This window comes from Ranitomeya variabilis, chromosome 7 (genome assembly GCF_051348905.1).
Source record: "Ranitomeya variabilis isolate aRanVar5 chromosome 7, aRanVar5.hap1, whole genome shotgun sequence".
NCBI classification, from domain to species: Eukaryota; Metazoa; Chordata; class Amphibia; order Anura; family Dendrobatidae; genus Ranitomeya; species Ranitomeya variabilis.
In genome coordinates, this window is record NC_135238.1 from 163,135,962 (window position 1) to 163,150,468 (window position 14,507).

Here is a 14,507-nt window from a genome sequence, read left to right on the forward strand (position 1 = left end):
ATATTATATTTTATTAGTCTGGGCAATTATGTCCATAGTAAATATGTAAATTATAATTTTTTTAATTATGCAATTTACATTTGAAGAAAAGATTCACATATCACTCAGGTGGCAGCCGCGCTGTGTACAGTACCTGGACAGCAAATGTCGCTAATGGGTTAAAGTAACTCACCTTTCACATTGTTTTAAAGGTTAAAAAACTATAAAACCATAAAGGAAACCTATCTAAACTATTCAAATATCACCTTGCTTTTCTTTTATGGTATATTTGCATAATACCTCACCCAAAAATGGAATAAAGGCAATTAAAAAAAAATCTTATATCAGAATGATACTAAAAAAAAAAAAGTTACAGCTTGCCCTGCAAAAAAACAAGTAATCACATCACCCCATCATCTGGAAGAAGAGCAACAATAAAAAACAACTACTGTAAATGGCAGTACTGTACTGTAAATGGCAGAAAAACTAAACCCAATGAATAATGACTTTTTTTTCCCCCAAGTATTCTTTCATTCTACCAAACAGATAATAGTTTTCTCATCTTTTCATACATTGAGGACTAGTCCACACGTTGCAGATTTGGTGCGTTTTTTGCCATGCAGATTTTCTAACATAATCTGAAGAAATCCTGATGCCAGCAACGTGAATGAGAAACCTGACGTGTCATGCACACATTGACTATTTTTGACTTGCAGCATGTCAATTCTCTGTCTGTTTTTCCTTGTGTTTTTCTCCATTGACCTCACTCAAATCCGTCAAAAAACGCAGGGCAAAACACATGAAAAATGCATTTTTAGTGCTTCATTTTTCCTTCCAAGAGATTCAGAAATGGTGCAGAAATATCTGGATCCATTTACTCAATGTGTTCTCATAGCCTGAATCTTAAATTAAATGATGCCTTTATAAAAATGCAGTCTGTCCTGCAAAAACAAGTGGTTACAATGAAGAAAACAAACAAATAAAAACATAGCACATGATTGATGGTTGGAAAGCTACAATGAAAAAAATTGGAACTTGATGCCGGTCCTAAGAGGAATACTTTATTTTTCACTTCTAAAATGGGATCTAAGACGTAACATCTCTCCTGGTGGAGAGTGAGGTGCTTGGCATGCCAGTGTAAGGAGACTTGTGGGCCATGTAGGTCACTTCTACAATAAAATTCTATATTTAATATTTATTTCCGGGTCATACAACAGTGGGATGTCTTACCCCCTTTTCTGCTTATGGTAAATGATCAGTAATGTGTTGTAGAGAAAATTTCAGTCTTTTTAGATCTGGTCTATGTAGAAATATACATAATTAAGAAGTGTTGTTTGTATTGTCAATTAATTAATCCTGGAATAACCTTTTCAGAGAAGTAGATTAGTGGGAAGACTTCAAACCGCTGAAGAGACCTCCTGCAATGAATGTGCCACCTGCAGCGCCAGCATGAATCATTCTTTTCAAGTGTAGCGGTTGCTGACCTTTTTTAGCTTTCAATGTAAAGCAGAATAAGTAATTGCTAATTAAGCTCTTATTAGAATAAACAGTCTCTTGTTGGTTCTCTAGTGTGATCAGAAGACATGAAGGGAGCGGTCACAGCAGCCAAGCTGCACACCTTTCTACAAGAGTCACTGGTTTGGTTTTTGCCAATACAACTGCCATAGATGAAGCACGTTGAATAAGGCTACGTTCACATTTGCGTTGTTGGGCGCAGCGTTACCGACGCATGCGTCATGCGCCCCTATCTTTAACATGGGGGTTCATAGACATGCGCCGGTATGCGTTGTACTGCGTTTTACGACGCATGCGTCATATAGATGCACAAGACAGTGCGCAGGGGACGCTACTTGTAGCGTTTTCCCTGCGACGAAAGTCTCGATCTGTAGGATCTTATGACAACGCATGCGCCGCAAAACGCTGCATTGTGTACATGCGTTGTTGGTTGCGTCGCGTCGCCGACGCTGCGCCCAGCAACGCAAATGTGAACCTAGCCTAAACTTGTTTTACCTATGGAAGCTGTATTGACAAAATTGCAGCAATTTGGTAGCATTTTTTTGGCTGCCATTAAGGCTATGTGCCCACGTTGCAGAAATGCTGCGGAAATGTCCGCAGCATTTCCGCAACTTCCTGACGCGGGTAAAACGCATGCGTATTTCCACAAAACACAAGCGTTTTGCAAGCGTTTTTAGCTTACAGAATGCTTGAGTTTTCCAAGCGATTTGAAGCATTGCTTGGAAAAGTGATTGACAGGTTGGTCACACGTGTCGAGCATGGTGCTTGACGCGTGTGACCAACTTTTTACTATTGATGCTGCCTATGCAGCATCAATAGTAAAAGACAGAATGTTAAAAAAATAAATAAATATGGTTATTCTCACCTTCCGACGGCCCCCGATCTCCTCAACGGCGCTCCCGGTACGTTCCGTTCCCAGAGATGCTTTACGCGAAGGACCTTTGTGACGTCACGGTCACGTGATCTCGACGTCATCTCATGTGATTTGCGCAATGCATCCCTGGGAACGGAAGCCGCCGCGTGCACCTCTGAGAGCCCGGAGGACTCCAGTGGCCATTGAAGGTAAGTATATCCCTATTTTTTATTTTAATTCTTTTTTTTTTTTTTACATGAATATGGATCCCAGGGCCTGGAGGAGAGTCTCCTCTCCTCCAGATCCTGGTTACCATCTGCACATGAAGCAGTCACTTTACGCATGGTGGGCATAGCCACATGCGTAAAATGAGTGTTTCAATGCAATCCTATGGCGGAGGAATCGCTGCGATTCCGCAGAAATAATGAACCTGCTGCGGATTTTACCGCTATGCGATTCCGCAGCGGGAAAATCCGCAGCATGGGAACAGCAACTGCGGAATCCCATAGGATTGCATGGGAATGCTTTTTTTTTAAGCATTTCCGCTGCTGCAAAAAATGCCACAGAAATGCATAAAAAACGCAACGTGGGCACACAGCCTTAAGGTACCTTCACACTAAACGATTTACCAACGATCACGACCAGCGATACGACCTGGCTGTGATTGTTGGTAAGTCGTTGTGTGGTCGCTGGGGAGGTGTCACACAGACAGCTCTCCAGCGACCAACGATGCTGAAGTCCCCGGTTAACCAGGGTAAACATCGGGTTACTAAGCGCAGGGCCGCGCTTAGTAACCCGATGTTTACCCTGGTTACCATCGTAAATGTAAAAAAACCCAAACACTACATACTTGCATTCCGGTGTCACGTCCCTCGCCGTCTGCTTCCCGCACTGACTGAGTGCCGGCCGTAAAGTAAAAGCAGAGCGCAGCGGTGACGTCACCGCTGTGCTCTGCTTTTACTTTACGGGCGGCACTCAGTCAGTGCGGGAAGCTCTGAGCAGCAGTGCGGATGCCGGGGGACGTGACAGACATCAGAGGGTGATTATGTACTGTTTTTTTTTTTACTTTTACAATGGTAACGTCACCGCTGTGCTCTGCTTTCCGGCCGGCGCTTACACATTGCAGAGAAGCACAGCGCCGGGGGACAGACACCGGAATGTAAGTATGTAGTGTTTGGTTTTTTTAACGTTTATTCTGGTAACCAGGGTAAACATCGGGTTACTAAGCGCGGCCCTGCGCTTAGTAACCCGATGTTTACCCTGGTTACCAGTGAAGACATCGTTGAATCGGTGTCACACACACCGACTCAGCGATGTCTACAGGCACCTTCACACTAAACGACTTTGCAACGATAACGATAGCGATCCGTGATGTTGCAGCGTCCTGGATAGCGATATCGTTGTGTTTGACACGCAGCAGCGATCAGGATCCTGCTGTGATATCGCTGGTCGTTGCTGAAAGTCCAGAACTTTATTTGGTCGTCAGATCGGCGTGTATCGTTGTGTTTGACAGCAAAAGCAACGATGCCAGCGATGTTTTACAATGGTAACCAGGGTAAATATCGGGTTACTAAGCGCAGGGCCGCGCTTAGTAACCCGATATTTACCCTGGTTACCATTGTAAAAGTTAAAAAAAAAAAACAGTACATACTCACCCTCTGATGTCTGTCACGTCCCCCGGCATCCGCACTGCTGCTCAGAGCTTCCCGCACTGACTGAGTGCCGCCCGTAAAGTAAAAGCAGAGCACAGCGGTGACGTCACCTCTGCGCTCTGCTTTTACTTTACGGCCGGCACTCAGTCAGTGCGGGAAGCAGATGGCGAGGGACGTGACACCGAATGTGAGTATGTACTGTTTGCTTTTTTTTTTACATTTACGATGGTATCATCGGCATCGTTGGTTGCTGGAGAGCTGTCTGTGTGACAGCTCCCCAGCGACCACACAACGACTTACCAACGATCACGGCCAGGTCGTATCGCTGGTCGTGATCGTTGGTAAATTGTTTAGTGTGAAGGTACCCTACGGGAGATCCAGCGACGAAATAAAGTTCTGGCCTTTCTGCTCCGACCAACGATGGCACAGCAGGATCCTGATCGCTGCTGCCTGTCAAACTCAACGATATCGCTAGCCAGGACGCTGCAACATCACGGATCGCTAGCGATATCGTTAAGTGTGAAGGTACCTTTAGAGTTTTAAAATTCAGCACATCCTGCATAAGGTTCACATAATGTTACCTTTGGTTTTTATATTTATCTGGTAAATGTTTACCCTTTAAAAGGAGTGAGATCGAAAAGATACAAAACTGTGATGAGTATCGCATGTAGCAGGCAATGCTGACATCTAGTGGGAAATATAAAAGACTACATGGCTTAGAATTTCCTTCATGGATGTGACCAAAAAATGTTACGTGTATAAATAATTATAAAAACACAAGACATCTTGCTTTATAATTTGTTTATAGTTAATGCTTTTGGATATAATCTACTGTGCTCCTCCGTGCCACCCGATGTTCACTTCCGGCATCCTTTGTGCCTCAAACGCTTACTAGGCCCACTTGAATCAAATTTCTAATCTAAGTTTTAAAACGTTGGTATTTTTTTTAAGTGGTTTCCTGTTACTTTAAAATGAGTATAGATTTTTTTTTTTTTTTACAGATATTAAGAGTTGCCGTACAAGACCACATTATTGTTTTTGAAATGCTTTACTTTTTATGGACCCAAATTGAACCTAAGGGTTATTTCCAGCTTCATATATAAATATTGTCAGATCGTATCCTTACAGTTTACTGCTTATTAAAATTTGAAGCCTTTCTTGAACTATTAAAACTTTCTGTTTGTTTTGTACAGCTTGTTTCCTAAGAGAACCACCACTTCTGTCTGGCTTGCACTGGCTGAGATTATAAGGTAATGGCGCATGCAAGCAGTGCACTCGTGCTGTGTAGCAGCGCTGGTCGGTCTTCCAAGCAACGAGATGCAAACTAAAGAAATGTGTTAATATCTCAATAATGGCGTAAAATTTTAATAAGCAGTAAATTGCAAAATTGCTTGTATTTACAAGCTCTTTCCGACAATATCCATTTATGAAGATGGGAATAATTCCTTACTGAAATGAAAAATATACACAAGACTTTCATTCTGTAAAAAATATTTCAGAAAGCTTTTCTTTTACCATTTGTCTAATATGACAAAACGCTTTCTGTTTTGACTATGAAATTTTGCTGTATCAAAACAATGTGTCTCCATAAGTGTAAGTAAATATCAATTCATTGCTAATGCCAGGACTAATAATGAATTATAATCTAGCTATTGGACCAGGTAAGATATAAGTGTTAATATTCTCATAGGACGGTTTCCTGAAGGCATTTTATATCCTTCAATATACTCCTTTACCATCCTGTCCTATATGTCTGATGTAATGTGTAAAGACATGTCTTTACATCGGTGTAAATTTAGTGCAATATTTTCACTTAAAACTAGCTAAAATGTCAGATAATAGAAAATCCCATATTTAGTATTCCTCAACATGGGAAAGTGCAGGCTTCGCATCTAAAAAGTCGTATGGACGAACCAGTCAGAAAAACACGCACTCTGCTCGCAGACTGGAAAGGTGAACGGCAGCATCTTGTGTGACCTCTCATGTGCAGTAACTGACGGCCTTTTTACATGGACTGCTGTTTGTCTGAAAGATAAGTTCATATGGACGCTGGTTCCCAATCACTGTCCCATGCACACATGCTAATCACGTCTTCTAGGTGGGTGTAAAAATTGTTGGTAGTGCATTCCCTCATGTGTAAGCTGGAATAAAGGAGAGCGTGCAATCAGTTGTTCAATCCCCCTCACACTCTTCCAATCATTGCTAGGTAACCATGATCCTTAAAGGGGTATTCCCATCTCCAAGATCCTATCCCAATATGTAGTAGGTGTAATAATAATATTAACAAATACCTCCAATTAGAAAGGCAGTATATATTTTTTTATTTTATTTGCTATGTCTCTTTCCTCGTGCAGGCATTGCAGGACCTTAGGTATAAAAAACGTAATTCTGGTGTTTTGATTTTTTTTCTTTCTCATTACGCCATTTACCGATCGGGTTAATTCTTTGTTTTTTTGTTTTTTTGATCGGGTGATTCTGAACGCGGAGATACCCAAATATGTGTATGTTTGATTTTTATAAAAAAAAGAATTATTTTTAGTGATGGGCGAGTGTGCTCAGTTGTTCTCTGAGTATTTTGGGCATGCTTGTAAATTATGTTTGAGTCTCTGCAGCTGCATGATTTGCAGCTGCTAGACAGCCTGAACACATGCAGGGATTGCCTATTTGTTAGGGAATCCCCATAGGTATTTAGGTTGTCTAACAGCCGCAAATCATGCAGCTGCGGGAACTCGAACATAATCTACGAGCACGCCCAAAATACTCGGAGAACAACCGAGCATGCTCAGAAAACTCGAGTAACTAGTAGCACACTCGCTCATCACTAATTATTTTATTTTGAATAGGGCGAAAGGGGGGTGATTTTAACTTTTATATTTTTAATTTTTTTAATATTTTTAAAAACTTTTTTTTTTTTACTTTTTGTATGCTTCAATAGTCTCCATGGGAGACTAGAAACTGCAGTTGTCTGATCGCCTGTGTGACGCACAAACGATGATCAGATCGCCTGTATGTAGCAGAAATACTCACTTGCTATGAGCACCGACCACTGGGCGGCACTCATAGCATCCGGCTATGACAACCATAGAGGTATGCTGGTGACCTCTGGTTGTCATTCCAACTCATCGAGGACCCGCGATCATGTGACGGGGTCACCGATGGGCGAGATTTCCTGCACGCTTACAGTAAGCATAAGAGATTGACAGCGGCATTTAACAGGTTAGCAGCAGCGGGTGGATTGCAATTCCACCCACAACTATTAGAGGCACATGCTAGCTGTTCAAAACAGCTGACATGGCCGGGAAAGATGGGGTCTCAGCGCCGGAGCTCGCATCAAAGAAATGGATTCAGACATAAGCGCATTATTATGCCCAACACCGGAAAGGGGCTAAACTGCAAATTGACCCCATATCTGCAGGTTAGTATTGTTTTGGTTACATGAAGGGATATATATATATATATAATATATATATTTATATATATCCAAGTTTGCCATCCTAGGAGGCTTGATGAACATGCAATTGATACTTCATAATTTCAGTATATAATAAAAATGATCTCCCATTAAAGGAGTCTGTTAGCAGGTTTTTGCTATGTAATATTAGAGCAGCATGATGTAGAGACAGGGACACTAACTCCATTGATGTCACAAACGGGACTGTGCGTTTTCTATTTCACTAAAATCAGTGTTTTATCAGCAGGAGAATATCACTACAGGGCTAGATGTATAGTGCCTCCTAGTCGTCCTGCTTTGTGTAATCCACCCTCACCGCTGATTGACGGCTTTCTTTCTACACTATGAGTTGACAGAAAACTGCCAATCAGTGGTGTGGGCAGGTTATACACCACTCCACATTTCAGCACTGCTACATCTGCAGCAGGGAAAGTTGTGATTAGATCAAAACTACAGCATACAGACCAACAAGCAACACATCACTGGAATCAAAATCTCAGCCCCTACATCACTCTGCTCTCAGATTACATAGCAAAAATCTGCTGCCAGATTGTCGTCAAGCATCGCATCTATGCATATTACAGCCACTTAAATACCACTGTCAGAGGCCAACAGGCATGTAAAAGTTGAACATGGCTGCTATATAGATTCCTGTGCGGCTGTATAACATGGCTCCCGAGCTGCCTTCATACATCTGCACCTGATGTGGGGTGTGCGGGTAAGGACCTATATCAGGGCGGTGTTATTGGGCTCTGATTTGACCTTCTGTATCCTCATACGACACTCTTTTATGGGCTGTTAATTAAAGTGTAATGGCAATAGTATTTTCTCTTTTCCTTTTGAAATTCCTCTATTTTTGTGTGTCGTTAGACAAGAAATGCTTTGAGCAGCTGCATTAAATTAAATCCGTAACTGTTTCCTAAAATAGGAAACCATTGTGCTGAACCTCAAATGTTCTCTTCAATTTTATTCTCCCTTCTTGCCATGGTCTAATTTCTACAGTGACAGCAGATTGGTATAATGGTGAAGTAAATTGAAGTGTAGTTGTGCAGCTGCTTTGTCATGACTAAGGAAATGGTCCGAGAGCGCTGGAACTGCGCCCACCCTCCCCACCCCAGCGCATTGGCACAGGCGTGCCCACCCTCCATTGCTCTGACACGCTCTTCTTTCTGCAGTGTATATATTATTATTTATTATTTTAGCGCCATTTATTCCATGGCGCTTTACATGTGAGGAGGGGTATACGTAATAAAAATAGGTACAATAATCTTGAACAATACAAGTCACAGCTGGTACAGGAGGACCCTGCCCGCGAGGGCTCACAATCTACATGTAAACCTCTTATCGCTCGGCTCTTCTGCTCTATAATCCACTACCCATACTGAGTTTTCCTTTAAAATGGGCCTTACTTGAAAGAGAATTTGCCACAGGTATCTTTTTTTTTTTTTTTTTTTTTTAATTAAAGGGACTGTTCACTTCCCTGACTCGCATATTGATCCTCATACATCTTTTCTGCCAGTTTCATGTTTTATGTTTTTTTTGCTTCACTCCCTGCACCCTGATACCAGCTCTGCTGTCAGTCGTCCCTTCCTGTGCCCTAGTACCAGCTTTGCTGCTGTCAGTCAGATAGGAGGAGACTCTCAGCCAGCACACATGACCAGCAGAGAAGCTTGGGTTGCAGCATGATCTGACAAAGCTAAGATGCAAAATATTTAGTGAAGTGCTTATCTATGTCATTTCACATGAAAGAGTGTGTGTGTATGTGTGTGTGTGTATATATATATATATATATATATATATATATATATATATATATATATATATATATATATATATATATATATATATATATATATATATATATATGTGTGTGTGTGTATATGTATATATATGTGTATATATGTGTATATATATATAATTTAAATATAAGCTGACCTCCCCTGATTATGCCACAAAAAACTGGGAAACCTTAATGACTCGGGTATAAGCCTAGGGTGGAAAATGCAGCAGCTACTGGTAAGTTTAAAAAATAAAAGTAAGGTTAATTGAGACATCAATAGTTTTAGTGTTTTTGAATATCCATATTGAATCAGGAGCCCCATATAATGTTCCATACAGTTCATGATGGCCCCATAAGATGCTCCATACAAAATACGCCCCATATAATGGTCCATACAGTTTATGATGGGCTCCATATTACCGTAACCCCTTACTGACATCGGACGGGATAGTACGTCCGATGTCAGCTCCCCTGCTTTGATGCAGGGCTCCGCGGTGAGCCCGCATCAAAGCCGGGACATGTCAGCTGTTTTGAACATCTGACATGTGCCCGCAATAGCGGCGGGTGAAATCGCGATTCACCCGCCGCTATTAACTAGTTAAATGCCGCTGTCAAACGCAGACAGCGGCATTTAACTACCGCATCCGGCCGGAAATGACGGCATCGCCGACCCCCGTCACATGATCGGAGGTCGGCGATGCTTCTCCATTGTAACCATAGAGGTCCTTGAGACCTCTATGGTTACTGATCGCCGGTAGCTGTGAGCGCCACCCTGTGGACGGCTCACAGCACACCTGATTTTGTACTACATAGCAGCGAACAGCAGATCGCTGCTATGTAGCAGAGGCGATCGTGCTATGCCTGCTTCTAGCCTCCCATGGAGGCTATTGAAGCATGGCAAAAGTAAAAAAAAAAAAAAAAAAAAGTAAAAAAAATGTGAAAAAAATAAAAAAATATAAGTTTAAATCACCCCCCCTTTCGCCCCAATCAAAATAAATCAATAAAAAAAAAATCAAATCTACACATATTTGGTATCGCCACGTTCAGAATCGCCCGATCTATCAATAAAAAAAAGCATTAACCTGATAGCTAAACGGCGTAACGAGAAAAAATCGAAACGCCAGAATTACGTTTTTTTTGGTCGCCGCGTCATTGCATTAAAATGCAATAACGGGCGATCAAAAGAACGTATCTGCACCGAATTGGAATCATTAAAAACGTCAGCTCGGGACGCAAAAAATAAGCCCTCAACCGACCCCAGATCATGAAAAATGGAGACGCTACGAGTATCGGAAAATGGCGCAATTTTTTTTTTTTTTTTTTTTTTTTTTTAATTTGTTTTTAGCAAAGTTTGGAATTTTTTTTCACCACTTAGGTAAAAAATAACCTAGTCATGTTAGGTGTCTATGAACTCGTAATGACCTGGAGAATCAGAATGGCAGGTCAGTTTTAGCATCTAGTGAACCTAGCAAAAAAGCCAAGCAAAAAACAAGTGTGGGATTGCACTTTTTTTGCAATTTCACCGCACTTGGAATTTTTTTCCCGTTTTCTATTACACGACATGGTAAAACCAATGATGTCGTTCAAAAGTACATCTCGTCCCGCAAAAAATAAGCCCTCACATGGCCAAATTGACGGAAAAATAAAAAAGTTATGGCTCTGGGAAGGAGGGGAGTGAAAAAGGAACACTGAAAAACGAAAAATCCCACGGTCATGAAGGGGTTAAAATATGCCCCCTATAATGCTGCACAAATGCTGATTATGGCCCCATAAGATGCTCCATAGACACATTTGCCTCGTATAATGCTCCACAAATCTGGATTATGGCCCCATAAGATGCTCCAGAGATATTTGCCCCATATAATGCTGCACATGGCCCCATACAGATATTTGCCACATATAATGCTGCACATAGCCCCATAAGATGCTCCATACAGATAATTGCCCCATATAGTGCTGCACACTAAGCATGGAGAACAGAAAGAGAAGAGAACTGTCTGAGGATTTGAGAACCAAAGTAGTTGAAATATTGAGATTGTTGATATTTTTCAAGTCCATCTCCAGAGATGTTGATGTTCCTTTGTCCACGGTGCGCAACATAATCAAGAAGTTTACAACCCATGGCACTGTAGCTAATCTTCCTGGATGTGGACGGCACAGAAAAATTGATGAAAGGTTGCAATGCAGGATTGTCCAGATGGTGGATAAACAGCTCCAATCAATTTCCAAGGAAATTCAAGCCATCTTGCAGGCTCAGGGTGCATCAGTGTCAGTGTGAACTGTCCATCAACATTTGAATGAAATAAAATGCTATGGCAGGAGACCAGGAGGACCCCACTGCTGACACAGACATAATAAAGCTAGACTTTAGCTTGCCAAAATGTACATGAATGAGCGTCTTATGGACAGATGAGACAAAAATAGAATTTTTTTTTTTTTTTTAAGCACATCATTCTAATGTTTACCGAAAATGGAATGAGGCCTGCAAAGAAAAGCACACAGTACCTACAGTCAAATATGGTGGAAGTTTAAAGCTGTTTTGGAGTCGTTTTGCTACCTCTGGCACTTGGTGCCTTGATTGTGTGTTAGGCATCATTAAATCTGAAGATCATCAAAGGATTTTGGGTCACAATGTAGTGCCCAGTGTCAGAAAGCTGTTTTTGTGTCCCAGGTCTTCCAGCAGGACAATGAACCCAAACACTCTTCAAGAAGCACCCGGAAATGGATTGAAACAAAGTGGTGTAGAGTTCTGAAGTGGCAGCAATGAGTTCAGAATCCAATTGAACACCTGTTGAGAGATCTTAGTTGCTGTTGGAAGAAGGCGCCTTCAAATATAAGAGACCTGGAGCAGTTAACAAGAGAAGAGTGGTACAAAATTCCAGTTGAGAGATGTAAAAAGATTGTTGTTGGTTATAGGAAGAGATTGATTCCTGTTACTTATTCCAAAGGGTGTGCAACCAAATATTAAGTTGAGGATGCCAACAATTTTGTCCGGACCATTTTGGCCAGAGATGTCAAACTGCATTCCTCGAGTGCCGCCAACAGGTCATGTTTTCAGGATTTATTCGGACTCCCATGACAGCACCACGAGAGAGGGGATCCGCCCCTTTAGGAACAGGAAACCCACAGATACAAAAGGGCGGCACCTCTCCCATGCATCAGTTGGTTTCCTGTTCCTAATGGGACGGGATCCTGCAGATTTTACAAAAGGATCCCAGGCCGGCCGGCCGACTCAGGTAGCGAGGGGGTCTCCTACCTCGGCCGGTGCGGTGTTCCTGGAAGATGTCGCGATGGTCCTGGCAGGACTGCATGCCGGCGGCATTTCAGCAGGGAGCGGTCACCAGTGGTGTCCTGTCTCCAAGGCAGCGCTAGGTGAGTATGTCCCCTGTCCTTCTGTGGTGGCCGGGGTCTCGGTTTGCGGCGGCGCTTGGGGACGCCACCCGGGGGGTGCTGCGGCTCTGTCCGGCGTCCTCGCCGCTCTGAGCGCTGATGGAAAGCGCTGGGAGACCGGGTGACGTCGGGGGGAGGAGCCGGCAGTCACTTCCGGGTTTCCAGGATCCTGCGCATGCGCAGTGCATCCAAGATGGCGGCGCCCACCGGTGTAGCGTCGCCGGCGTTCTGAGCCCCACGGTTTACCGCCTGCACCAGAAGGAGGCCTGTATAATCAAGCAGGGGAGCGCTGAGTACAGCTGCTGACCGGAGGAGGGGCTATAAAGAGAACTCCGGATCGTGATCCCTTGCTTCTGGCCTCATATTTGGAGAAGATGGAGGACGAGCACGTGCAGGTGCTGGAAGAGGTATCCCAGAAGGCCAAAGAGAAGGATCGCGACAAAAGGAGTAGTGAGTCTGGCCACAAAAGCTCCTCCAGACAAGGGTCTGGAGCATCAGCCAGGAGAAATCCCCCTCGTATTCCGGTACTTTTTCTTGGGCAGCGCTGGTAAGTGATCTTCGTGAAAGTTCACTCAGTAACATGATTCCCCTCATATGTTCCATTATAGGGGAAGAAATGTGCCGGGAAGGCGAAACACAGGGAATGTGGAATCTGCGGGGTTCCCCTACCTGATTCGTGCCCTAAAAAGTTATGTGGCCCCTGTATACAGCAGACGGTGAGGTCTCAGTAAAGGGGAGAGGGGGAGAGCATTATATCTACAGGGATTAGATTGCTTTACTTACCCCCCTCAGGTGGCGGAGGAATCCCTTACTATGACCACCAGCTTAAAGGAGATGATCAGGATGGAGGTCAGACAATCCTTAAAGGGTTTTTCTCAAGGAGGAAGCTCTAAATCCAAAGCTCCGTTACCCTCCGATTCTTCAGTAGAAGAGGATAAGGAGGAAGTTTTTTCGGATTCGGCTGCGTCATCCTCTTCTTCAGATGAGGACACCGCCCGCTTCTGTCTACCCCTCGAACGAGTGGATAAATTAGTCAAGGCGGTCAGAGGAAGTGGGTTGGAGCAGAAAAAACGCCGAGTCTTCCCGCTCAATGAAAAAATCCAAGCTCTTATCAATAAAGAGTGGAAAAAACCTGAAAGGAAGGGTTCCTTGCCCCCAGCGCAGAAGCGCAGATATCCGTTTGATGATCCTGCGGTCACCAACTGGGAGAAAGCCCCTAAGTTAGATGCGGCAATAGCCAAGGTGGCCAAACGCGCCTCTCTCCCCTTTGAGGACATGGGGACCCTTAAGGACCCCCTTGATAGAAAAGCGGATACTTTTCTGAAAAGTACCTGGGAGATGGCGGCCGGTTCTTTAAGGCCTGCGGTGGCTTCAACCTGTACAGCCAGATCAATGATGGTCTGGTTGGAACAATTGGAGACTCAATTAAAAGAGGGTGCATCAAGGGATTCTATCCTAACTGCCTTACCACTGATCCAAGAAGCAGCCGCTTTCTTATCTGATGCGTCTATTGACTCTGTCAAAATGGCTGCTAGGGCAGCTGGTCTCTCGAATGCGGCCAGAAGGTCTCTTTGGCTGAAATGCTGGCCAGGCGACATACAGTCAAAATCAAAACTCTGTATCATTCCATGTAAAGGAGAGTACCTATTCGGGCCCACCTTAGACGATCTCCTAGAGAAAGCGGGAGATGACAAAAAGAAGTTCCCCAACCTGCTGGGGTCCTACCGTCGTCCCTTTAATAAAAGAAGGTTCGGTCGCGGAGGGAAGCGTACCTTTTCACCTTCGAGGGATCGGTCTAGGTGGGACGACAGACGTAGACGAGGTACAGGATATATGTTCCGTCGTTCCTCAAAAGAAAGGAAGAAGGAGGACAAATGACTAGGAACC

The 14,507-nt window shown here is 43.4% G+C and overlaps 1 protein-coding gene across 2 annotated transcripts in view; it reads left to right on the forward strand.

The window, feature by feature from the left end:
- ADARB1 (adenosine deaminase RNA specific B1) overlaps positions 1-14,507 on the forward strand; it is a 159,949-nt gene that overhangs the window by 70,355 nt on the left and 75,087 nt on the right. Inside the window, exon 3 of one of the 2 annotated variants that reach the window (XM_077272163.1) lies at positions 5,193-5,249. The exons of the other annotated variant lie outside the window; for it this stretch is intronic. The gene's annotated coding sequence lies outside the window, so the exon portion shown is untranslated. The remainder of the gene's footprint in view (positions 1-5,192; positions 5,250-14,507) is intronic. 2 annotated transcript variants of the gene reach the window in all.